This window comes from Camellia sinensis, chromosome 1 (genome assembly GCF_055761805.1).
Source record: "Camellia sinensis isolate YWXY chromosome 1, ASM5576180v1, whole genome shotgun sequence".
NCBI classification, from domain to species: domain Eukaryota; kingdom Viridiplantae; phylum Streptophyta; class Magnoliopsida; order Ericales; family Theaceae; genus Camellia; species Camellia sinensis.
Window position 1 is genome coordinate 221,664,803 of NC_138961.1, and position 27,218 is coordinate 221,692,020.

The following is a 27,218-nucleotide window of genomic DNA, read 5'->3' on the forward strand; positions in this document are numbered from 1 at the left end:
ATGGACTTTGGCTCAATACTCATCTTGGACCCCCAACTAGATAGAGATAAACTCCCTAAGAGCTTGAGCTTTATCCAGATTGAGGTCCTCTTCCATTCTAGGACTCTTGTCCCTTATTCGCTCATCTTGGATTCCGGTATCTCCGCAGATAACGTCAGCTGACACTCCGGTGCCACCTTAGTCACGTGTTGTCATTCACAAATAAGTCCCCACAACTGCCTCTAAGTTCTATTACCTTGGCATCCTGAGGTGATGGAACCTACATAACACGTCGACTAAGACCTACTCTATCCTTCATGGCCGAGATCAGCACACATCGGCTTAACACGGCCAGGACTCTGTAGTCTACTTTATTAATGACCAAGAACCAAGAACCTAGTTCTTCAATTTCCTTAACCAGGACCATTCCCCTAGCCAAGGTTCTCGCTTCATTAAATCAAGAACCCCAAGAGTTCTATCTGCGCATGAGCTGTCACGCATGGTCTTCTCAACCGTTTTATCCATGCGTCATTTTCTCATTGATTCGTACCTGACACGCGCCATCAAGTTGCATCATTTCTGTTCACGCTGCTTAACATACACGTCGTCCAAGGCATATCATTTATGCTTTGTCGCCTTTTTGTGTTTTAACAAAACATCTCTCTCTTTACATCTCTTCACTTTACATTCTTGCTTTCCTTCTGCGTTCAAGTTTTTCTCTCTCTAACAAATCCCCAACCTCCATTGATGTTTCTTCGAGCTTTCCGCAACCGCTTCGATCACCTCTTCCAGCGAGCTTTCAGCCATTTGGTTCTGAATACTCTCGTCGTCTGCCTTCGGCGAGCCTCATATCAGCGTTCATCTCTTTTGGTAAGTCACAATCTCTTCCCTTTTCAGTCTCTGATTTATTTCAAAATCTATTGCAAGTTTATATGTTGTTTGCTGCCATTGTGAATCTGTTTTGTGCTCTTGAATCTTTACTTGTACTTTGAATTTCATCATTTTGGGTGTCAAACGTGCTTGTTTGGGACTTAGTTGTTCAATCTGCCATTGGGTATACATATACGGTTCATGGCCCCTTTGCACACATACGCACTGTTCATGTGTTTTGATGTTTTAACACTGTTCTTGACTTTTGCACAACTGCACACACTTATATAGTGTTCTTGAATTTCTATTTGTTTTCTTGCGTCTGAATCATTGCCCTTTTCTGTTTTTCTTGCTTATTTCCAGATCTTTCCCTTGATTTCTTGTTTCTGTATAGATCTAGGCCTTGGTTCTTGATAGAAATCACATACTTTAGGAAAAACTGAACCAAATCCTCCTTTAGATCCGAAAAAACCCTAGAAGCTGCCAGTTTAGGGTTTAGCCGAGGTATTCAAACCTATTCTACTTATTCTTTCCCAAACCTTGCACCTTCTTCCTTTAGCCGACATCATGGGTATATTCAGGTGGAGGGTGGATACCCCAGAAAAAATAGAGGCTCCGTTTGGTAAGAGTTTTGAATTATAGTTCCACTCACTGATTTGAGTGTATTGTTTGTTTTGAACTTTCAAATCATAATTCTATACCCATTTCTCAAAACTTAATTCAAAACATAATCATTACTTTTCAAAACTCATAACCAAATACATAATTCAAAACTCTTTTCAAAACTCAATTCAAATCAATATTTTAATTTTGTTAAGATTTTAAATATTTTAATATTTAAATATGTTACGATTTTTTAAATTTTTTAATTTTTTGAATATTTTTAAATATTTTAATTTCAAAATAGTACGATTTTAATTTTTTAAATTTTAAAATATTTTATAAAAATAAATTCAAACTCTATTTTATAAAAATATTTTTAAATATTTTAATTTTTTTTTTGTTATGTATTTGGTTACAACTTGAGTGTAGGGTTGTGAAAGTAGTATGGAGTTTCAAGTTATGTATTTGGTTATGAGTTTTAAAAATAATTTCTTAATTGAGTTTTGTTTTCTGTGTTTGGCTACGATTTAAGTGTAGAGTTGTTTTTAAATTTAAAATATTAACATTTTAAATTATTTAATTTTTTCGAATATTTAAATTATTTAAATTTTTACAATTTAAATTTTTTGAATATTTATTTTAATTTTTTACTTTTTAAATTTTTTAGAATATTTAAATTATTTAAATATTTATGATTTAAATTTTTTGAATATTTATTTTGAAAAAAAATTATTTCCTTTGTAGTATTTTCAATTAAAAAATTGATTAATGTTATTTTCTGTTAATAATAAATTTTTTTAATTGAATTTTAAAAGGAGCTTGGTTATGATTTTTGATCAGAATTTTTAATAGTGTGAAAGTAGTGTGTTTTGTTATGAGTTATAACAATTTGAACTAAGTTTTGAAAACTCTTTCTAAAACTCCTAACCAAACAAATTTTCTTACTTCACATGTCAAATCAAGGTTTCAAAACTCAATTTCACACTCAATTCAAAACTCAATTCAACACTCTATTCAAAAACCATAACCAAACAAATTTTCTATACTCAAATCATAATTCCACAACTCACAAACTCAAAATACAACTCATACTCTCAAATCATATTTACAAAATTCTACCAAACGCAACCAGAGTATTTCCGTCAAGAGTTCTCCATCCCAGCCGATGTTCACCTTAGACTGGCAGGGGAGGAGGATTCTATTATGCCTGATGGGGACTCCATGCCTTTCCCCGTAGTTGCTTTCATAAAGTGTGGATTTAGGTTCCCTCTAAACATTCTTTTCCGAGAAATCCTTCACTATTACAAGCTCAACCCGATACAGCTGGCCATTAACTCCTATAGGGTTATTAAGGGCATAATTGCTTTAGTTAGCCGAGAAAATGCTAGAATAACACTAGTCGACATCCAATATTGTTATACCATGTGTGGCCTGAAATCCGAAAAAGGCTACATCTATTGTCTCAAGCCGAGATCCACAGCTTACAAACTCGTAGCTGACCTCCCAGACTCCAACAAAGGTGTTGGAGATGATTACTTCATCGTCTCAGGCAACTGGAAATTTGACCTGACGACGACCTTTATCTCTATCCTCTGCGCCGATTAGTGTTTAAAGAGGATGAGGATAAGAACTAAGTGTTAACTTTTCTGTTTAAGACTTATCACTTTATTCCTTCTATATGTTCTAATGTACGATTTTTGTTCTTGCAGCTCTTCCCCAACCTTCAAAAGATTTTCGCCAGTCCTTCTTTCCTAGCAAGGACTTGAGAAGGCTATTGGGGCTTGCTGGTTGATCAGTGCAAAGCCCCTTTGCTGCTCAATTACATTCCAACTTACAAATCCACATTGCCTGATGTTCCCAAGAGGAGCAGGACTCCTTCCTCTGCTATAACTCCAACAGTTGCTTCCTCACTAAGGCCAGACCATGCCTCATCTTCTGATCCAGCCGAGGTTGCATCAACGTCTGCTCCTCAACTGATTCTTCCAGCCCAATGCCAACGCCGATGCCGGGCTCCACTCTTTGTTTCTATAGGCAGAACTTGTAGTCGCAAACGTCAAAACACTGAGGCGTCGGCTTACGATCCAGCCAACCCACCTACTGCACTTCTAGCAATCCGCTTTGGCACCAAAGTCATTGTAGCTGCCACTACCGAAGAGATGGGTTGTAGCAAGGATGTCATTGAAGACCTTTTGGCCGACCTTCTTGGGATCGTAACAGTTCAATCCTCCCCATCTCAATCCCAACCTAAGGCTAAGCCAAAAAGGGTAAAGAAAGCCAAAGCTAAGGCAATAGTGACTCAGATCGACTTTGAGGACACTGTTCCAATCTCTAAGTTGGCCGAGGCTGAAAAAAGTACTCCCTCGGCTGACAAGAGGCCAACCGAGGTTGAGGCGTCTGACCCACCATAATCCAAAAGGCCGAGGTCCAGCGGATCCTCTAATCTATCCAGTTTTCGCGCCGACGTTCCCTGGAATCCAACCGTCACAGTTGGAGACTGACCTTTTCTTACGAGGGACAGTGCTTTGGACAGTTTGGAGGTCGGTGCCGCCATTTCCACCGCCGTTCTACTCCCAGCCGACATCAACCGGATGACTGAGCTTTTGGAGTATGAAAATTATGCAATGATGATGCAACATTGTGTCTTCGTAAGTCTCAATACTTGTAACTTTCTATCTGACTTTAACTCTGGTTTCCATACTTAACTAATTTCCTTTGCACTCTTGCAGGCTATCCAGCAGGGTCACTCTCTAGCAGTCAAGACTGATGAGTTCAAAAAAGAGCTTACCTAAAAGACAAAAGAGGTTGCCAAACTCCTTTCCTCACTCACTAATGCCAAGGCCTGTATCCGAGGTCTCCTGGATCAGGCCAAAGTTAATGAGCTGGCCTTGAAGAATACCAAGGATAAGGCCGAGGTTGCGGAAAATGTTGTCGAGGTTGCAGAAAATGTCGCCAAGGCCGAGGCCAAAGAAGCCAAGGAAAAAGGGGCCCAGGCCCAAACTGAGCTCCAAACGACATTGTCTATAAAGGCAGCTGAAATCAAAGAGGTGGATGAAAAGGCCTATGCCGAGGGGGCAGCCAACGTCTGCAAAGAGTACAAAAAGCAAGTCAGACAGGCATGCAACAAGGGTTACACCCTTGGTTGAATGGCTGCTCTGAATGAACTGGCTGTCCCCGAGGACTCATCTCTCCAAGATGAGAGTCGACTCGTCGTGCCATTCCCTCCCGCTCTAATCCAATCTGAAGATGAGGCTGAGGATGATGAAGAAGCTGAAGCCGACAAGTTTGGGAAGACTGAAGCTGTTGGGGCCAAGTCCCCAACTCTGAATGAGCAAGCCGTTGACTTGACTCAGGATGATGAGGACGAGGTTTCCAAGAACGCGCCTGAAGCCGAGGTCAAAAGCTCCGAAAAGAGCCTTGACAAGACTCTCCAAGAGATCGACGCTGAGATTGAGGCCGAGAAGGCTGCTGAGAAACTTTCCCAGTTATCTGTTGAGGCCGAAACACAGCCAATGCTGATACAGAGCAGTCTGTTTAACATCTTGTTTTTGAGCTTGTAATTTTTGTAGCAGTCTTTTGCTTTTAGTTAGGTTGAAGTGCCATTTCTGTAATTGAACAAGTAATCCTTTTGCAGGCCGAAGTGCCTTTTTGCCTATGGACAAGTTTTTCTTTTGAATGCAAGTCTGATTTCTTCTTTCAAGTGTTGTATGTTTGTATGATTTACTGCTTTCTTTCATGTCTTTCATGCTTCCATACTTAGAATATTTTTCCATTCCTTCAAAGTATATCTTAGCTGTATAATGACTCCGAGATAAAATACCTCGGATATAAATCTTAAATGTTTTCCTCGACTAACACTTAAAAATATCAAAATATTTTTACAAGTGTTATATAGTATTGCTCTTTTACTTTTACATGTTATCTTCTATTAAGACTTTTTCCTTCTACCCTTTCCAAGCCTTGCAACCTAGTTGGTCATCTCGACAACTATATATCTCGGATACTTTTTCCAATATAACCCCGGCTAACTTCAACTTGTAATTTTTTCTCAAATTTCAACAAGTGTTAAGCCCATTCTGACTTGTAAATTTTGTCTATAAAATTTCAACAAGTCCCAAACGCTTTAAACTTTTACTTATCATTCTCTAACTCTTTGCCCCCGAATGTGAACCTAAGTTTCACTTATGTTCACATTAAGTACGTATAGCCTTTCGCCGAAGTCAAATTCAAACAAAGACTAGCCGAGGTTTTCAACCTTGGTTTCTCTGCTAATCTAACTGAAATGCACTTAGTTTTATTCTAAGTTTAATTCTGCCGACATGGCAAGTCTATCTTCAATTCAACTTAGTTCAACTCTATTATATGCAAGTATAGTTCAACTCTGCCATATAATAAGTCTAAATTATTCGTCATGTTTCAATCAGAAACATCGCCAACTTAGTTCAACTCTATTATATGCAAGTATAATTCAACTCTGCTATATAATAAGTCTAAATTATTCGTCATATTTCAATCAGAAACATCGCCAACTTAGTTGAACTCTATTATATGCAAGTATAATTCAACTCTGCTATATAATAAGTCTAAGTTATTCGTCATGTTTCAATCAGAAGCATCGCCAACTTAGTTCAACTCTATTATATGCAAGTATAATTCAACTTTGCCATATAATAAGTCTAAGTTATTCGTCATGTTTAAGTCAGAAATATCGCCAACTTAGTTCAACTGTATTATATGCAAGTATAATTCAACTTTGCCGTATAATAAGTCTAAGTTATTCGTCATGTTTCAATCAGAAACATCGCCAAAGGACTGGTCAGTCCTATCACACAAATTTCACATATAAAGATCGAACTAAAATTATATTATTACTTCGGCTAATAACATAAATTTTGAAAAATGAAAATCTAATGATAGAAAAACTTCAGGTTGCAAGTGTTCTAGGGTCTTAGCAACTCTTTGCCCTCACTGTCTTCAAGGCGATATGCCCCATTGCTGGCGACCGAGATTATTTTATAAGGCCCCTCCCAATTTAGGCCACGTTTTCCTTCTCTGGGATCTTTTTTGTTGCTGACGACCTTCCTTAGGACGAGGTCCCCAACTTGAAATTCTCTTAGGTTGACCTTCTTATTATAAGCCCTAGCAAGCTGCTGCTGGTATGCCCCCAGCCGAATTGCTGGTTTCTCCTTTCTTTCTTCCAATAGGTCTAGATCTCGGGCCAGTAATGTCTCGTTAGTCCCATTCTCTACTCCCTGGGTTCTGATCTCTGGAATGCCGACTTCTATTGGGATAATTGTTGGGAGCTCGTCATACCAATCTCGAGCAATCGTCACACCATAGCCCCTAAAGGCGTGAGACTCACCTTGTGGCAGTGCATGAGATGTAATCAGATCAGGACAGTGTATGAGACATAGTCAGATGAAAGCAATGCAAGAAATGTGAATAACTAAAGGCAGAAATGCATAAAACAGAGTTCGTACCTCAATGGCAATGGCCGATAAATGAAACTCTGGCTCCCTCAACAGGAGGTCCTCTGGCGCGTCGTCAGCGAAATCAGTAAAACATCTGATGTTTCCGGTAGTGGGCAATATGTGTGAAAATGAGAAAATAAGCGTCAAAATCAAATTCCAATCAGTTCAAAGCGAAGAGAACTAGAAGGATTTAGCGAAAAAAGTTTGTGTGGGGCGTTGAAAAACGCATAAAAAGCTCAGATCTAGAGAGGGAAAACACCTAGAGAGAGAGAGAGCATTTTCGATCAAGAAGGTGTGAGGAAATGAGCCCTAGTGGCTTGTATTTAAAGGCCCGCACATGAAAAGATAGCTTTGCCCCGAACTGCCATCGATGGCCGGCAAGGCACACTAGTGGCCGGCAGGTGGCCGGCGGCCCCCTTTTGTGGCCGACAGGTTTCCAAGGGTCTCCTCTCTGTTCCTAGTTTGGTTTTCTGTCCTTGGATTTCAAAATTGAAGGGATTGTTCATTATTGAGTCCTTTTGTGGCCGACAGGTTTCCAAGGGTCTCCTCTCTGTTCCTAGTTCGGTTTTCTGTCCTTGGATTTCAAAATTGAAGGGATTGTTCATTATTGAGTTCAGAATGCCTCTATGGAAGCTCAGAACTGCATTTCTAGTACGCGATGTTCATCACTCATTAACATAAGCAAGGTGTATCATTTTGAACATATTGCAACTTTTTCGAGAGGTAAATCAGAAGTTGTTCTTGAATTGGTTTTGACAACTATGCTTTTGTTGTTGCCTAGAATATGTGTTTCTTTGTTGTTGCATGGAACGTGCACTCCACTTCAACTGCCACATAGAACATGCTCTTACTCTAGCTGCATAGAATGTGCTTCCGCTCTTGCATTATGCATATAACATGCTTATTGCTTTCGCTCTTGAATCATGCATAGAATATGCTCCCGTTACCAATCATGCATAAAATATGCTCTCAAATTGTTTGGTTCGCATAGAACATGCCATTATATCTCAGTTATTGTCTTGCATAGAATATGCATTTCCTATTTGTTACACGTGCATAGAATATGCGCTTCTCCATTATTATTGAATAGAATATGCACTTTTCTATTGTTGCATAGAATATGTTTCCATTCTTGTTTCATGCATAGAAAATGTACTGTCGTTATATAGCACGCTTTTGTACACAGACACGATATTGCATGTACAGTCCATTTAGAGGAGTTCCAGGTAAAATCATTCGTGCCCTTCGAATCATATCCTTTTACTCTCCTTCCTCTCGCGTGCAACATGTTAGGATAACTCCCTTCGATTAAAAACATTTGAGTGCATCCTGATGTTCATACCATCCTTTGGTTACCGTCCTTTGATTAAAAAGGTTTGAGTGTGTCTTGATGTTCATACCATCCTTGGGTTATCGCCCTTCAGTTAAAAAAATTTGAGTGCGTCCTGATGTTCATACCATCCTTCGATTATCATCCTTTTGGTTAAAAACATTCGAGTGCGTCTTGATGTTCATACTGCCCTTCGATTAAAAACATTTGAGCACGTCCTGATGTTCATTCCATCCTTCGGTTACTGTCCTTCGATTAAAAACATTTGAGTGCGTCCTGATGTTCATACCATCCTTCGGTTACCTTCTTTCGGTTAAAAACATTTGAGTGGGTCCTGATGTTCATACCATCATTTGGTTACCGTTCTTTCGGTTAAAAATATTTGAGTGCGTCCTGATGTTCATACCATCCTTCGGTTACCGTCCTTCGGTTAAAAACATTCGGGTGCGTCCTGGTGTTCACACCATCCTTGTTTTCTTCCGCGTGCAACGCATTAGGATCTTGTTTGACATGTCGGGTACGCCCGATGATTTTGTTGCTCTTCGTCTTTCCTACATGTCGCGTAGTTAAGCTTGCATAATTTTCTTACATTCTTTCTGCATGAGATGTGGTTTGGCTTGTAATTCCCATTTGTGGCGTGTTTGCTTACTCCTTCTTGTGATTGAGATTGTTGTGCCCTATTTCGATCTGTTTAACTGTGGCATTTTCATTGCATTGCGTTTGTATTTAAATGTTTCATTACACAGTCTCATTACATGATCATAAGTTATGTTCTTGCATCATGCATATCATTTGCATGTTGCCCCAGAACTACGCTGGTTTGATTCCTTGCAAAGGGATACGTAGGCAGTCTACGGGCGCAACCATTTGTTTCCTGTCTTGATTGTTTGTCTAAGTCTCATGGTCTTGTCAAAATGGGTCGTCTCTGGGTTTTGACATTCACTCACATCATCTCATGACTCCAAGTTCTGTCAAAGAGGGGCAACTGTAGACATCCCATTTTTTTACGGCTCTTTAAGACTTGGATGTTCTTGCAGGTACATCTGATGATGAGTCTGTTTGATTGTCGAACACTCGAAGTCTCTAGTGGAATACCATAGCTTTGAACATTTCAAACCCTGCATCCATTTTGTTTCATCTTTGGACCGTGCCTGGGTCTTTTTAGCCTAAAGTTTCTGATGGCCTGCCGGCCATCCTTGGAGGCTGCCGGCCATCACTTCTTCTTTGCCGGCCATTGATGTGCATTGCCTGCCATCAATAAAGCCTTGTCGGCCACCACTGATGACCGGCCGACCACCATTGTATGCTGTAGATATTTTGTGATATTTTATGCCAGTTGTTTGCATAGATTCATGCATCTTCCTACATGTGTGTGGCTGGATGTTTGTGAGGGAAATTTGTGTTTTCTATATATAGGACCCATCTCTCTCATGTGTAGGGGTTAGAAAAATTTGAGACAAAAAATTTTCTCTCTCTAGATTTCTCTCTCTCTCTTGCAAAATTGTGTGTGTTTGCCTAGTTTCTCTACACTTTTGCGTACTTATCCTAAACCAAATATTCTCACCTTTGAGCTAAGGTTCCTTGGGGTCTTCTTGGAGCTCTTGAAGGTGATTTTGGCTTGAACTTGTGCCTAAAGTGTTCTTTGCTTCAAGAGGTAGAATACTAGTCTTGTTATCTTGTTTTCAATACTTGTTTTCCTATCTTTTTCAATTGTTTTTGGGGCTGGTTTTGAACTATAAAAGCTCTGTTTTTGTGGCTTAAAAATGGTGGTTTGAGCCCTTTTTAGTTAGGGGGTGGTTCGCCCTTCTTGTTTCTTTGTTTATAAAGCTTTTGTGCCTTTATCCATCACTTTCAAACCAACCTTTTTGGACATTTTAACCACTGAATTTTAGAGGTTTTTCAGTGGCGAAAATCTCATTTTGGAGTCCAAAATTGGAGCGGTTATGTCACGACCCAAACCCGTCCCTATGGGTTTAAGCATCGTAACCGGCCAGTAATCCGTGATTACCAAAGGCCTGTTTAACAGTAATGACAGTAATACAGAGTAAGGGGCTGGCGGAAGCCAAAATAGTAAATAAAAGATGTCCAATGAGCTGTGATAGTCTGTATGCAAAAAGACTTTTCTGAACATATTCACATTCATAAGCAAAACATATATACACCATATGTACAAACACTCAGAGTACAGTACAAGTCTTAAAGAGTACTACAGAACAGAGACGGAAGGGTAAAAATGACACACCCTAAAACAGCCTTAGCTCGGTCAGACTTGGGACCTCTTAGTGAGGCACAACGGTTGGCTTGACAAAACGAGAGCTTTGCCTGACGCTCCTAGCATCGGTCCGGTGCTTGGGCACCCACATATATATATATATATATATAAACAGTGAGCTAAATCCCAGTGAATAACAGTTATGTAAATATGTTAAGAATGAATGTCTTTTCAGTAATTAAACAGTCATATCAATCATTTAAAAACCATAGCAGTCATATGTGGTACATCCCATAGCAAAACAGTACAGTAGGTCTTAATAGACCGAACATTCAGTTGATGGCTATCATAACAGTAAACAGTAGTGGTTCCAAACATGGGAACCGACAGAGATCTCTGTGACAGTAGCAGTAACAGTAAGTTGCTAAGGATGCCACGAATACAGTTTACAAATAGGACAAACATTCGTTCATTAAACAATAACGTTTCAGTAAACAGAACAGTTGATTATTCAGAAAATATTCACAATTGAACATATCTTTACAACATTGTTACTCACAGAGCACTGGGCTATAGGCAGCTCATGAGCGTCCTCGGATGCCAACCCTACACAGTTACAGAACGAACACACACTAAGTTACACACTTGGGAATCAACAACTTAGTCCCTATCTTGACTCGGTGCGGTTCTACATCAATATCCTCATTAAGATGCCTTAAACATGCCCTAGGAATGCCTAGGATGGAAAGAGGATACAAAGAGGCACTTTAAAACACTTTTCAAAATTTGCTGAAACAGGGATCCACGCTCGAGCGTGGCTTTCTACGCTAGAGCGGACATGCAGACAAAGGAGCTCCGTTCGAGCGTGACTTTCCCCGCTCGAGCGGATTGCAAACTCAGGCAAAAGTACTGGATGCACAAAAATCATGCTCGATGGGCGCTCGATCCACGCTCGAGCGTAAGACTCAGGTCCACACTCGAGCGTGAAGTCCCTCGCTCGAGCGGACTGCAAAATAAATGAACTTCTGGGCATATGCATTTCACGCTCGAGCGGAAGTGCAAGACTCAGAGTGTACGCTCGAGCGTGAAGTCCTCCGCTCGAGCGTGGGTCCAAAATTTGAAATTTCCAAATTGAATCTCAAGCACAAAATTCAACTTTTAAAACTTCAAATTCGATCCTTTTGGGCTAATTTTCTGGAAAACACTATAAAACCCATAATATGACATGTTTCAAAGATCAATTTGAAAAATCAAAGCCCAAAGGTAGATCAATTAAACACAAATTTCAAATAAACTTCAAGAACAAGATGTACATTCAACATGCATGTATTCAATTGAATTCAAAACCTCTAACACATGATCAAATGAGTCAATCCTTTCAAAAACATGATGAATTCATGAACTATAACTAGGAAATGGACATGCATGTGAGGATTTCATGAAAAACAACTTCAAAACACTATGATATGAACATGCATGCAACCATAGCTACTCAATACAACATTTAAAGCCATAATTTGACTCTAATCTCCAATGTTCCCATGAACCATGCAAGATACAACTAGAATTCACAATCAAGAAGATAATTTCCTTCCTTAGGTCTTGAATATCAAGGTATGGAAGCTCAACATGCAATTATCCTCCACGTCTTCTAAGTCTCCAAGCCAAATTCTTGATAAAGTAAATTTTGTCTTACTCTCCCTCTCTTGCTCACGGTTTTGGCCTTAAGAAGATGAACAAATTGACATATAATCAAGTCTCAAGATGATTTATGAAAGTGGCCCAGTAATGGCATTTTGGTAATTTACTTGAACTAATGTGATTTACATTATTTAATCTAATTAATCATTCCAAATCAAATTTAAGTTAAAACTAACATAAAATCACATAAATTCTAATTAACATAAAACACCAATCAATTTCAAATTCGGCCGCCGATAAGGCCTTCAATTTACAGTTCGAACTTAAAACATGAACAGATCAATCAATTGATAAACAGATAGAAATGCAACCAAACAACATACTCATGCAATCAGTTTAGGATTTCCTCCTAATCAGTTACTTATCATACTCAGTCACAGTTTAACAGTAATCGGAGGTGAGGGTTGTCACAGTCTCCCCTCCTTACAAAGAGTTTAGTCCTCCAAACTCGAATTACCTTCATTTTGGAAGAATACTGGATCCAGAGGGAACAACTCAGGATATCTTTTCAGCATATCATCTTCCCTTTCCCAAGTGGCATAAATGCCACCATGGTTTTGCCAACCCACTTTCACTAACGGAATCTCTTTATTTCTCAACTTCTTGATCCGACGGTTTACAATTTGAATAGGCCGTTCTTCATAAGTGTAGTCATCACTCAATACCACACTTATAGGCTCAATAACATGAAAGGGATCCCGAAGATAATCCCTTAGCATAGAAATATGGAAGACACTGTGTATATGCTCCATTTCCGGAGGATGTGCTACTTGATACGCCACCGGATTTATCTTCTCAATGATTTCATACGGCCCGACATATCTCGGTGCTAGCTTACCCTTGACCTCAAAGCGGGTCTGGCCTTTCATTGGTGTCACTTTAACAAAAACATGATCACCTACTTCATATTCTCTGTCTCGGCTTCGGACATCTGCATAACTTTTCTATCGGCTTTGAGCGGTTTTCAATCTTTGTTGAATCAGTTTCACCTTTTCAGTGGTTTCTTGTACAATCTCGGGCCCAAGCAAAGGCCCATCTCCAACTTCTGCCCAGCAAATAGGAGATCGACATTTTCTGCCATATAAAGCCTCGAAAGGCGCCATACCAATGCTCGAATGAAAACTGTTGTTATAAGCAAACTCAGCTAAAGGTAAGTGGCTTTCCCAATTTCCCTGGAAATCAAGAACACACATTAGCAGTAAATCTTCCAGAGTCTGAATGGTTCTTTCTGACTGGCCATCTGTCTGAGGATGGTATGCACTACTTAGTCTTAGTTCAGTACCCAATGCAGTTTGCAGACTTTGCCAAAATCTTGATTTAAACTTCTAGTCCTTATCAGAAACAATGGACACAGGCACTCCATGCAACCTAACAATCTCATCAATATAAATTATGGCCAATTTGTCCGCATTATAAATTGTTTTGACAGGTAAGAAGTGAGCAGATTTAGTTAGTCTATCAACAATAACCCAAATTGAGTCCATACCTTTACTGGAGCGAGATAAACCAACAATGAAATCCATAGTGATATGTTCTCATTTCCACTCCGGTATTGGTAAGGGCTGCAGTAAGCCTGCGGGTCATTGATGTTCGACTTTGACTTGTTGGCAATGCAGGCATTTCGATACAAAGTCAGCAATCTCTTTTTGCCCGGTGAGAAAGAAGGCTAAATTTTCAATTGATTTCCGACTCAATGCATCGGTAACGGTGTTGGCTTTCCCCAGATGGTACAAAATTTGCAAGTCATAATCTTTTATCAGTTCCAACCATCTCCGCTGTCTCATGTTCAGTTCTTTCTGTTTGAATAAATATTTTAAGCTCTTGTGATCTGTATACACTTCACATGTTGCCCCATAAAGGTAGTGACGTAAGATTTGCAATGCAAACACCACTGCAGCAAGTTCTAAGTCATGGGTTGGATAATTTTTCTCATGCGGTCTCAGTTGTCGGGAAGCATATGCAATAACTTTACCATTCTGCATTAAGACACATCCTAAACCCTTATAAGAAGTATCACTAAAAATAGTAAATCCATCCGTACCTGACGGTAAGGTGAGAATCGGTGCAGTCACAAGTCGAGTCTTTAACTCTTGAAAGGCTGATTCTCTCTGATCGGTCCAGTCAAATGATATCCCTTTTTGAGTCAACTGAGTCAATGGTAGGGCAATTTTGGAGAAGTCTTTCACAAACCTTTTGTAGTACCCGGCCAAGCCTAAGAAACTTTGAACTTCAGTAACGTTTGTCGGTCTAGGCCAACTTACCACTGCTTCAATTTTCTGCGGGTCCACTGAAATGCCATCTTTACTAATCACATGTCCCAAAAACATCACGTTATCAAGCCAAAATTTACATTTAGTCAGTTTTGCATAGAGTTTCTGTTCTCTTAAGGTCTGTAAGGCAATGTTCAAATTACGTTCATGTTCTTCCTTACTTTTGGAATAAATCAAAATGTCATCTATGAACACAACTACAAATTCATCGAGGAACGGTTTAAAAATTCTGTTCATAAGGTCCATAAATGCGGCAGGTGCATTAGTAACTCCGAAAGGCATAACAAAGAATTCGTAATGTCCGTACCTCGTTCGAAAGACATTCTTTTCAATGTCCCCTGGTTTGACTCTCAACTGGTAGTATCCAGATCTAAGGTCAATTTTGGAGAAAACCTGGGTACGCTGTAACTGGTCAAACAAATCATCAATTCGAGGCAATGGATATTTGTTTTTCGCTGTTACCTTGTTTAGCTCACGGTAGTCAATGCAGAGTCTCAAGGAGCCGTCTTTCTTTTTCACAAACAAAACTGGAGCGCCCCATGGCAAAGTACTAGGCCTGATGAACTTCTTATCTAACAGTTCCTGTAGTTGAACTTTCATTTCTTTCAGTTCGGTAGGTGCCATTCTGTACGAAGCTTTGGAAACTGGCTGTGTACCTGGAATCACATCAATGGTGAACTCTATCTCCTAGTCAATCAAATCTCCTGGAAAATCATCTAGAAACACATCTGGGAATTCTCTGACTATAGGAATACTGTCCACATTAGTTTTAACATCAGTAGGTACAGTCAATATGCAACATAGATACCCCTTACACCCCTTTCTAATTAATTTAAAAGCTTTCATGGATGAAATCAGGTATGGGGGAGGTACTACACCAACGCCGTTAAACACAAATTCAGGTAAACCGGGTGGACGAAAAACAACTTGTTTCGTTACACAGTCTATGGTAGCATGATATTTTGTTAACCAGTCCATTCCCAATATTACATCAAAATGGTTGATGTTCAAAGGCAGTAAATCAATATACAAATGCACATCTCCAACGATAATCTCACATGCAGGGTACATAGAAGCACAAGTCATGGATCCCCCAACGGGTGAAGATACAGCTAACAAATAGTTCATAGGTTCCAATGGTCTATTCAATTTTCGTGAAAAAGCATGCGAGACATACGAATGTGTAGACCCCGAATCAATCAGAATATAACCATTTTGGGCACAGATAGAGAGTATACCTGACACAACGGTCTCGGTATTTTGCACATCTCCCGGTACGAGTGCAAATACCCGGCCTTGCCTTACAGTCTCCTTTCCAGTAGCTCTGGGGTTGGGTTTCGGTGGCGCAGTTGATGCTACGGCGCTAGCTGTAGCTTTACTATTTCCTTGAGAAGTGGAAGGGGCAATCTTTGACCATGTGGCCCACCTTGCCACACCTGTAACAAGCACCAGAGATTTTATAGCATACCCCTTTGTGTCTCTTGCCACACTCTGAACAGGGCGGTATGGAATTGTTACCCTGGCTAGAACTGTTCGAAGACCCAGTGTTTTGCTTTTTGTTCAGTGAGTTATTTCGGCCTTTCTTAAACTTAAAGCCCCGTCTCTTACCGCGCCACTCAGTTGCTAGTGTTTCAGTCTGTTTCAATGCTTCGATAATTGACTCGGCCATTATTGCTCGGTCAAGAACATCCAAAAATTTCAGTAATTTCAGGACGTTGATTCGGTCCAGTATTTCTACATTGAGGCCGCCTTCAAACTTCTTGGCCTTTTTATTATCGGTATCCACCATGTGCGGTACATAACGGGCGAGTTCAGTGAACTTAGATTCATACTCAGCCACGAACATGGTACCTTGTTTTAACTGTTCAAACTCAGTCACCTTGCCATCCTTGACACACTGAGGGAAGTATTTTTCAAAGAAGGCTTCCTTAAATTGAGCCCACGTCATAATATTGTCGGTGTCACGGACAAGCATCCACCACCGTCTGGCCTCTTCTTGTAAAGTGAAGGTAGCCAGTAACACTTTGTGTGCCTCAGAACACGGAAACACTTCAAACAACTTCTCCGCTTCTAGCACCCATGCTTCGACCTTTAGTGGTTCAACGCCTCCTTGAAAGGATGGTGGTTTCATTTTGATGAACTTCTGTGTCAAAGCAATTATATCCTCATTAACATTCTGCTCGGGTTGAACTGGAGGAGGTGGGGGCTGTTGGTTCTGTTGTAGCCTCAAGGCCTCAGTCAACAGTTCAATTGTTCTTTCTAATCTTGTCATTCTGGCATCAGATGATTCTGTTTCATCGGCATTCCTTGCATTGTCCATTTCACTATATGCAATACAGTAATAATAAACATAGGAATTGCCTACATGAATACATTAGCACATATATTCATGTCATGGCCACACACACTTTTTCAATGCTCATGCAATGCTGTATTCACTTTTCTAGGACATCCTATAGCTCATTTGGACACGCGTGTGTGGTATAACTCGTGATTTGATATCGCTCTAATACCACTCTGTCACGACCCAAACCCGCCCATATGGGTTTAAGTATCGTAACCGGCCAGTAATCCGTGATTACCGAAGGCCTGCTTAACAGTAATGACAGTAATACAGAGTAAGGGGCTGGCGGAAGCCAAAATAGTAAATAAAAGATGTCCAATGAGTTGTGACAGTCTGTATGCAAAAAGACTTTTCTGAACATATTCACATTCATAAGCAAAACATATATACACCATATGTACAAACACTCAGAGTACAGTACAAGTCTTAAAGAGTATTACAGAACAGAGACAGAAGGGTGAAACTGAGCCACCCTAAAACAGCCTTAGCTCGGTCAGACTTGGGACCTCGCAATGAAGCACAACGGTTGGCTTGACAAAATGAGAGCTTAGCCTGACGCTCCTGGCATCGGTCCGGTGCCTGGGCACCCATATATATATATATATAAACAATGAGCTAAAGCCCAGTGAATAACAGTTATGTAAAGAGGTTAAGAATGAATGTCCTTTTAGTAATTAAACAGTCATATCAGTCATTTAGAAACCATAGCAGTCATATGTGGTACATCCCATAGCAAAACAGTACAGTAGGTCTTATTAGACCGAACAGTCAGTTGATGGCCATCATAACAGTAAACAGTAATGGTTCCAAACATGGGAACCGACAGAGATCTCTGTGACAGTAGCAGTAACAGTAAGTTGCTAAGGATGCCACGAATACAGTTTACAAATAGGACAAACATTCGTTCATTAAACAATAACGTTTCAGTAAACAGAACAGTTGATTATTCAGAAAATATTCACAATTGAACATATCTTTACAACATTGTTACTCACAGAGCACTGGGCTATAGGCAGCTCATGAGCGTCCTCGGATGCCAACCCTACACAGTTACAGAACGAACACACACTAAGTTACACACTTGGGAATCAACAACTTAGTCCCTATCTTGACTCGGTGCGGTTCTACATCAATATCCTCATTAAGATGCCTTAAACATGCCCTAGGAATGCCTAGGATGGAAAGAGGATACAAAGAGGCACTTTAAAACACTTTTCAAAATTTGCTGAAACAGGGATCCACGCTCGAGCGTGGCTTTCTACGCTAGAGCGGACATGCAGACAAAGGAGCTCCGCTCGAGCGTGACTTTCCCCGCTCGAGCGGATTGCAAACTCAGGCAAAAGTACTGGATGCACAAAAATCACGCTCGATGGGCGCTCGATCCACGCTCGAGCGTAAGACTCAGGTTCACGCTCGAGCGTGAAGCCCCTCGCTCGAGCGGACTGCAAAATAAATGAACTTTTGGGCATATGCATTTCATGCTCGAGCGTGGCTTCCTACGCTCAAGCGGAAGTGCAAGACTCAGAGTGTACGCTCGAGCGTGAAGTCCTCCGCTCGAGCGTGGGTCCAAAATTTGAAATTTCCAAATTGAATCTCAAGCACAAAATTCAACTTTTAAAACTTCAAATTCGATCCTTTTAGGCTAATTTTCTGGAAAACACTATAAAACCCATAATATGACATGTTTCAAAGATCAATTTGCAAAATCAAAGCCCAAAGGTATATCAATTAAACACAAATTTCAAAAAACTTCAAGAACAAGATGTACATTCAACATGCATGTATTCAATTGAATTCAAAACCTCTAACACATGATCAAATGAGTCAATCCTTTCAAAAACATGATGAATTCATGAACTATAACTAGGAAATGGGCATGCATGTGAGGATTTCATGAAAAACAACTTCAAAACACTATGATATGAACAAGCATGCAACCATAGCTACTCAATACAACATTTAAAGCCATAATTTGACTCTAATCTCCAATGTTCCCATGAACCATGCAAGGTACAACTAGAATTCACAATCAAGAAGATAATTTCCTTCCTTAGGTCTTGAATATCAAGGTATGGAAGCTCAATATGCAATTATCCTCCAAATTTTCTAAGTCTCCAAGCTAAATTCTTGATAAACTAAATTTCGTCTTACTCTCCCTCTCTTGCTCACGGTTTTGGCCTTAAGAAGATGAACAAATTGACATATAATCAAGTCTCAAGATGATTTATGAAAGTGGCCCAGTAATGGCATTTTGGTAATTTACTTGAACTAATGTGATTTACATTATTTAATCCAATTTAATCATTCCAAATCAAATTTAAGTTAAAACTACCATAAAATCACATAAATTCTAATTAACATAAAATACCAATCAATTTCAGATTCGGCCGCCGATAAGGCCTTCAATTTACAGTTTGAACTTAAAACATGAACATATCAAATTGATAAACAGATAGAAATGCAACCAAACAACATACTCATGCAATCAGTTTAGGATTTCCTCCTAATCAGTTACTTATCATACTCAGTCACAGTTTAGCAGTAATCGGAGGTGAGGGTTGTCATAGGTTAGCTGCCCCTCATTGTGTCTTGTTTGTATACTTAGTTAGCCTTACATGTTAGCATGTTTTTCTAGCTTAACTTAGCTTAAGTCCAGCATGTTTTAGCTTCTAAAATAGCCTCCTTTAGTTCTATTTTGGGCAGTTTGGTTCATTTGAACTTTGTTTTGTGTAGTTGTAGTGTAAATCCTTGCACTAGCTTGTTGTTTTAAGGCTTTAAACATCATTGGTGTAACTTGGCTGCATGTTTTTAGTGCTTTTATCACTCAATTTCAGCATCTAAATCCCTGTAATCTCTCTCTTTGCTTCACTCTTTTATTTGCTTTTAAGGGTTGTTTCAAACTTGGGATCTTTTAAGATTGAGATTGAGGTCATGCTCAATGGTTTAATCCTCTTTAAGGGTTCATTATCAAAAGCATGATCTCTCCGTTGCCTTACAATATCCCTCGGTTGACACTTCCTTCACCTTAGAGGATATTCACCATTTGGACTTAATATGATTAAAGGATGGTTGGTAACTAAAATATGCAAACAAAATTGATAAGTAAAAGAGGCAAGATAAGCATCTCTTTGTGTTGCATTGCACGTGTTCAAATCGGATGTTAATTTGAACACAAGGAAAATGGGACATTTCATACTCAAAAGTGATGGAAGGTGCAACTTTCCTAGGTCTCCATTGCCTTTGATCATGCATGATAGGGTAGTTGTCTTGTTGGTCATATTTGTGCATTTATCGAAATTGTACAACTTCGATCTTTGGCCATCATGTAATGAACTTGCTTGATTGGTGATTTTTGGATCTAAATGTGTCACTCCTTTGAGATATTGAGATGATAAGGAGGGATACAGTACAAACAAATCCTTGGAAAAATCCTCTTTTTGCTCTGTTTGTGCTCTGTTGCAACATGATGATGCAATGCATTAGTGGCCGGCAGCGCATTATTTACGACCGGCAGGACACCTCCCTGGCCGGCAGATGGCCGGCAGGATCCCTCCATGGCCGGCAGGCCACTGATGTAAATCTCAGCAAAGATTTGGTAAGGTGGAACAGAAAGGTTATGGAAATGCTCAATCCTGCAAACAGAGGCTTTCGAGAGTAAAACGAAGGTCTTTTCGGGCCAAAACCGAGCATGTGCACCTTCCACTTCCTAGGACGGAGTAGTGGCAGCATAGTTTAATGTCTTAATTGCTTAGTTCGTCTACATTTGTGTTGTAATTTAATTAATTAGTTTGCTAGTTAGTTAAAGTGTTGTAATAATTAGTAATTAGCTTAGCTAGTTATTTATTTGGTTTGTAATATTTAGTCTAATTAGCTTAATTAGATTAGCTTAGCTCTTATTTATTTGGATCCTCCTTCGCGAGGGCGTAATGTTGTAATAAGTGTATGTGTGTGTGTATGTCTTCCAAACCCACGTCTTTTTCCTTTTTATTTAATTGCTTTTGATGGTCAGATTGAGGTCACGTTTCAATTATCATATCGCATGCTTGTATCTATTCATTTGTATTGCATGCACTGAGACTCGACGCATCATTCTAACTGCATTGTCATTTCAATAATTCTTTGAATACATGTTTAACCGTATGTTATCAAATCGATCCATATGCCATGCTTAGTAGCCAAGCCTATTAATTGCATTACTGTATGTGTTGCATTAGGCATTTTGCATAGTTAGGAATCATGCATATTTTACTAACTCATGTTTTCCCAGCTTGGAGTACTAGGTAAGTTTTTATGCTTTAGAATACTTGCATAAGTGTAAATGTTGTCGTGTCCATGAGGCTATCTTCTTAAATGCTAAACTGCATGAATGCTTGTGGATAAAGGCTTGTTATTTGAATTGGATTGATTCAACGAATGTGCGTTTTAAGCCCACTTTGTTGAGTGGCCAATCATATTTTAAGCCCACTATGTTTGGTGACAAATCTGTATCTTTAAGCCCACTTGAGGTAGCAAATTCAAGTCATTTTCGCAAACAAACATGAGTTAAACTGTTCCAAATTGAGCAAACTAGTCTATACTTGCTTGTGTATATCACATAGTAAAGCTAGTTTAATAACCAGAATAAGAACACATAATGTTTATAAAAAATCATATCATGATTAGTAGAGGCCGATCTTTGATCGGGCGAGCGAGGGTGCTCAATTCATGACCTTCCCCTCTTGTATCTAAGTTCCTGAGCCGAGACAACTTTGGTGATGACGGACACGTGGCCTTTGGCATGAGTCAGGGTTTCCTAATTTTTCCCAAAATAAAAATATTTAGGTGGCGACTCTATATCTGGCAAAGCAGTCCAATGTTGGCATTATTTGATTTAAAATCGATTTTTCCAAAAAGTTTTTCCGGATTTGGACTCTTTGGTGTTTATTAGTGTCACATTGCACTTGGTGTTTATTAGTTTCACAAAGCAGTCCATCTGCTATTCCAGAACGGTTTGCCGGAGGCTTGCTTGGAAAAGCTTGCCAAAAGGTTGACCGGTTGCGGGCTCTGCCATAATGGGAACACAACCCTTGGATCTGGACTGCCGCTGTACTTTTTTATCCTTTTTTCACTTCTCGGTGTTAGGTGTGAGAGGTATATTAGGTAGTCTTGTTGAGGTACCATTTTTGACAAATCGACCTAGTTGCATATCAGAAACCATAGAGACTGTTAGGACAGGTTGCTTACCTGAATGCAGGAATTATATGAAACCGCTTGTTTTGCGTAGTGAACCCCTAGCTCCTAACGAAATTAGGACAAGGTAACCCTACCCCATCATAGGGGTGTTTTGGCTCTCACTTGCTTGATATGTGCTTTTAGAGTGAAACTCTGCAGGAATGTATGTATCAGTTGCAAGTCTGGGTATCAGTTTTGAGGCAGAAGTCAGTGTTGAGTACAGTTCTCCAGCTTGTCGTTGCAACTGCGTGTTGTTTGTGTCAAAGCCGAGGTGCTATGCGGTTTATGATTTTTGTTTCTTTTTGCAAGGTAGTTTTTTCACCATTGCTTCTAACGATTCAGTTACCCCTCAAGCACTCTAGACTCGTGTAAGGAGACTTTATAGATCCAGGGATCTTGTCAGGGGACAGCCAGTGTTTGCTTCGCTCCCATCGGTTACAAGACGGAGGAGGGTCAGGCATAACTCACCAGTTCAACAGTCATCAAATCAGCAGTCACCACTTACTTCGTCTGTGCCCAGTCAGGCCCATTTTTCTACTTTTACTCCAGAGAGAGAGTATTCACTAGTTCTGATAGCTCAACATCCCTCAGTTAGCATGGAAGATATGCTTCGTCAGCTTCAGCAGACCATTGAGACCATGCAGCTAGATGCTGCCTGTCAAGCTGAGATCACAGCCCGCCAAGCCGAGGTCACAGCCCGCCAAGTAGAAGTGATAGATAGGCTTCAGCAACAGCAACCACAACCAGCAGTAGCCTCTTCATCCCATGCACCCCTAGCGGGAGTTTCGGCACTCGGGGTCATAATCAGTGTCCAAGAGAATATGGGCATTTCGGCAGATCCAATCCGACCTCATACCTCCAAGGCACCAGTTTACCAAACGGAGGCGCTGTTTGAATTCGAGGTTGACCTTACTGCATTGAAGGTTAGCAAGCTAGAAAAACTCTTCAAACGAGCGCAGGGAGTGAATTTAATCCTTGATATTGAGGATGGATACATTGACTCGGCAGTGACTCTACCGGACAGATTGAAGATGCTGCACATAGACCGATTTGACTAGGGGTGGGCGCGGGTCGGTTGCGGCCACGGAACCTCCAATCCGCCATCCGTCCGCCAGATTGGCGGATTGGAGAAAATCAATCCGCATCCGTCCACCAATTTGGCAGATGTGGATTGAGCGGATTGGCGGTTTGGCGGATGGATGCGAATCGGTTTGGCGGTTTCAAATTTTATAAATTTTCAACATAATTTAACTTGTGCACTTTCTCAAAAAAAAAGAAGAAAAAAAGAAGAAGAAAGTATTATAATCAATGACTTAAAAAAATATTACCTTCATTGCATGCCTTATCCAAAGTAAGAAAGTTTGAAACTTTAGAATATTACAATCACTGCATGTCTCATCCATCTACTACAATCACAGCATGTCTCATCCACATAAAGTATTACAATTTGTGGTTCTTAAAATATAAAAACAATTCAAACCACCAAAACTATGAACAGAGCAGTAGTAGAGATTGTATGTCTCTGTATTGTTATATCTATATTTGTTTTTGAAAACAAAAACCAACCAGCATATATCATATTTTCTATTTATTATTTTTAGAGATAGATTTAAAAACCAAAAAATATAGATAAACAATACGTTTATTTTTTTCAATTCAAAAAAGATATTCAAGTTGAAATTTTTTTTTCAATAGAATATTTAAACTCTTTTTTAATTGAAAACATAAACAGAAGATTTAAACAAACTGAAAACAAGAAGTCTTATAAATTACTAGGGGTGATCGCGGTTTGGTGGTTCAGTTGCGGCCAAAGGAATCTCAAATCCGCTATTCGTCCGCCAGATTGGCGGATTGAAGAAAATTAATCCGCAATCGTCCGCTCGTCATCACGCATCCGTCCAAAATGCGGAAGATTGGTTCGGTTCGGTCGGTTTTGGCGGATCGGTATATTCGCTGCTCACCCCTAGCTTTGACGGCTCCGGGGATCCCATGGTCCATCTCCGGTTATTTTTAGATATCCTACGACCAATGGGTCTCGCTAGACTGCAGAAGCTGTCACTTTTTGGCCGGACCCTGTCGGGTATAGCGGCCATTTGGTATGCCAAACTTGAGGACTCTGTGAAAAGAAATTGGAAGGAAATGGCTGAGGCCTTCATAGTGCAATACTCCTATAATACTCAGATCGAGGTCACTACTTGTGATCTCGAATCAACTCTCTAGGAGCCAAAAAAAGGCTTCTCGGATTTTGTGACCCAATGGAGAGCCAAGGCCTCTATGATAACTATTAGGCCATCCGAGAAGGATCAGATCTGAATGGTGGTTCATAATTTACAAGGGAGACTGTTACAGAAGATGATAGTCTTGCCGTTGTCTACATTTGCTGAGTTCCACGAAATAGGGGTCCAAATTGAGGATGCGATGAAGTAAGGGCTGATAGACCATGAGAAGGAACAACCTAAAAGGCCCTTTACATGCAGCTCCAATGCAGCCACGACTGGTGGCACCTCTGCATGACCTTCGGATGTGAACATGGTCACCACCACACCCAAGACTACCAACCCTTTTACCGTTACATCCAACACAACTTCACAAACCTCAAGCCATCAGGCCCGAGGCCAAAGGGTCTTCACCTCGCTTTACATGTCCTTATCCAAAGCTTAGGGGTCCTGATCAGAAAAGGGCATCTTATGTCGCTAGAACAACTCCCATTGCCCGATCCTCTCCCACCTAAACACAACCCGGCCAAATACTATGCTTTTCACTAACAGCATGGTCATGACACAGATTAGTGCTATAGACTGCGTCATGTGATTCAAGATCTCATTGAAAATAAGGTGATGACACCTCTTGAAAAACCCAACGTCACTACAAATCCTCTCTCACCACATAACCAAGTCCCCCCACCTCAGCATATAAACCTCATCTACACACTAGCCGTCCCTTATGACCCCAGTATATACATCACCCCTTCTCACCTACCTAAGCCGGCGTTGTTCATCCTTGAAAGCACAGACTTGTGCATGATGAGCATATCCACATTCCAACCTAAACCCGTGGTAGTGACTGTGGAAGATGAAGGGAGGTCAGCCTTGGTGAAGAATGTTAGTCCGTTGCCCGAGGGCTCTGAGGACTTATCTGATGGGGTGTACAACCCGAACTGCTATGTTATGCCAATCAATCAAGCTAAGCCGAAAGTGGTGTTGCCAATTGGGATGAAGGTTAGTGTAGTCTGAGAAGATGGACCAAGCCAGGGATTAGATGATTTAGCCGACCTGGAAGAGGATATAGGCAATTTGCTGTTCTTTGATGAACATGATCAAGGGGACGTGCATATTAATTGGTTTGATCTAAATGGGTCGACCGACAATTCAGGGTGCCTAAGTGATGAACCCGATATAGACAAGGGAACTGAACTGAAATTGGAAGAACAGAAAGCGAAAACCGCTGTAATGGCCAGAACGGCCAATGGAAAGGGTAAATTGCCAGAAAACACCGGTATAGAACAAGTAGCTCAGGAACTAGGCATAGTTAGTACTGTACCTTCAGAGCAAGAAGCCACACTGAGGTGCCTTCAACAAGAAGTGGATCAAAACAGACAGAAGGCTGGAAAGGCCCAAGATCCTGTGGGGGAAATCTGTAATGAGAGGATTCCCTAATGGAGCCGAACAACTGCTTGTCGACTGCCGAAGAAATCTGGTGGGATGACGATGACCTGCACTTGGCCCACACTGATGAGGATTGAGGTGAAGGCCTTCCTAACAACAACTGGTATGTGGAAGAAGTCGACCACATGACAAGAAGTGGCCAATATTTCAAACCACCGCAACTGGACTAACCCGAAGCCTCCGAAAAGGACAAAGAAGTAGAGAAAGAGAAAGAAAAACAGTTTGAGGAAGAGGCTGTGCTAAAGCAGTTAAAGAAGATTCAAGCTGACCTATCGGTCTGGGGGCTGCTTATGGCTTCGTGAGTGCACAGACAGGCTGTATTGTCAGCAATGGATAAAGCCAAGTTGTCCATTGAGACTACCCCGGAACAACTGGTGGGATTAGTCTTCCCAAGAGGCGCTACGCTGACTTTGACTTTTTCAAATAAGGAATTACCACTAGAAGGCTCTGCACATAATAAGCCTCTATACATAACCATAGAGTGCCGAGAAAAATGGATACCAGTCGTATTAGTCGACACCGGGTCAGCAATCAACGTCTGTCCTTGTCATACGACTTATGCTATTGGTCTGAAACCGGCCGATTTTGTGCCTACAGCGCAAGTGATCCAAGCGTATGACAATATAAGCAGAGAGGTGATGGGAACAATACAGATTAGAGTACAGGTTGGCCCAGCTCAACAGGACATCGAGTTCCATGTCCTAGATGTTCCGGCCACTTTCAACTTATTACTTGGGCGACCCTGGCTGCACTAAGTAAAAGCTGTCTCTTCCGTCCTCCACCAAATGCTGAAGTACCCCCATGAAAAAAAAATGGCTATAGTCTTCGGGAATTCATCTATACATCCTCCGCCAGAGGTCACTATACATGTGCTGGAGATTGTACATGGAAAAAAAGATGTTTTCATTTTAGGGTTTACTTTGGCTGAGGCCCGGGTAGTGCAGAATATCGTGGCTATTGATGAGAGCCTATATGTCAGCGCCCAATCTGTATATCTCATGACTAAGCTACAACACATGCCCAGAATGGGATTAGAAAGAAGTGGCTGGAAAGACGTTACTGCATTGGCCGACGTGCCACATAACCCGCATGGCTTTGGTCTTGGCTATACGCCCACGAAAGAGGACTGGGTGCGGAAAGAGAAAGAGATGGCGGGAGAGCCAGAGCAAAGCAAAGCAGGAAGTGCTATGAACTTGTCCATCGACCTATCCGGGGAACCCTGAATGGCTATTTTGTTCGGGAGGGTGAAGACTTCTCATTCTGTGGTTTCCTTGCGCCCTGGTTTAACTTTAAGAAGCAGCGAGTTCCCGACTTTGAGATTTTCTTCGACTTGCAGCTGCAAGACAGTGACACAAAGGAACAGATTGAACTAACTGCTGAGGTTTCAAAGAGCACAGAAAGTGATTCCAGGAGTAGTAAACTTGAAGTAGGAGCAACATTGGCATGTCTTCTTTTGGATCCTCAGATCAACTCAGAGAGCTTGGGGGATAACCTGACCGTTTCCATGATCAGAGACCAACAGGGTGCGAACCCTTCCAGTGGTATCTTGGATGCATTTGACGCAC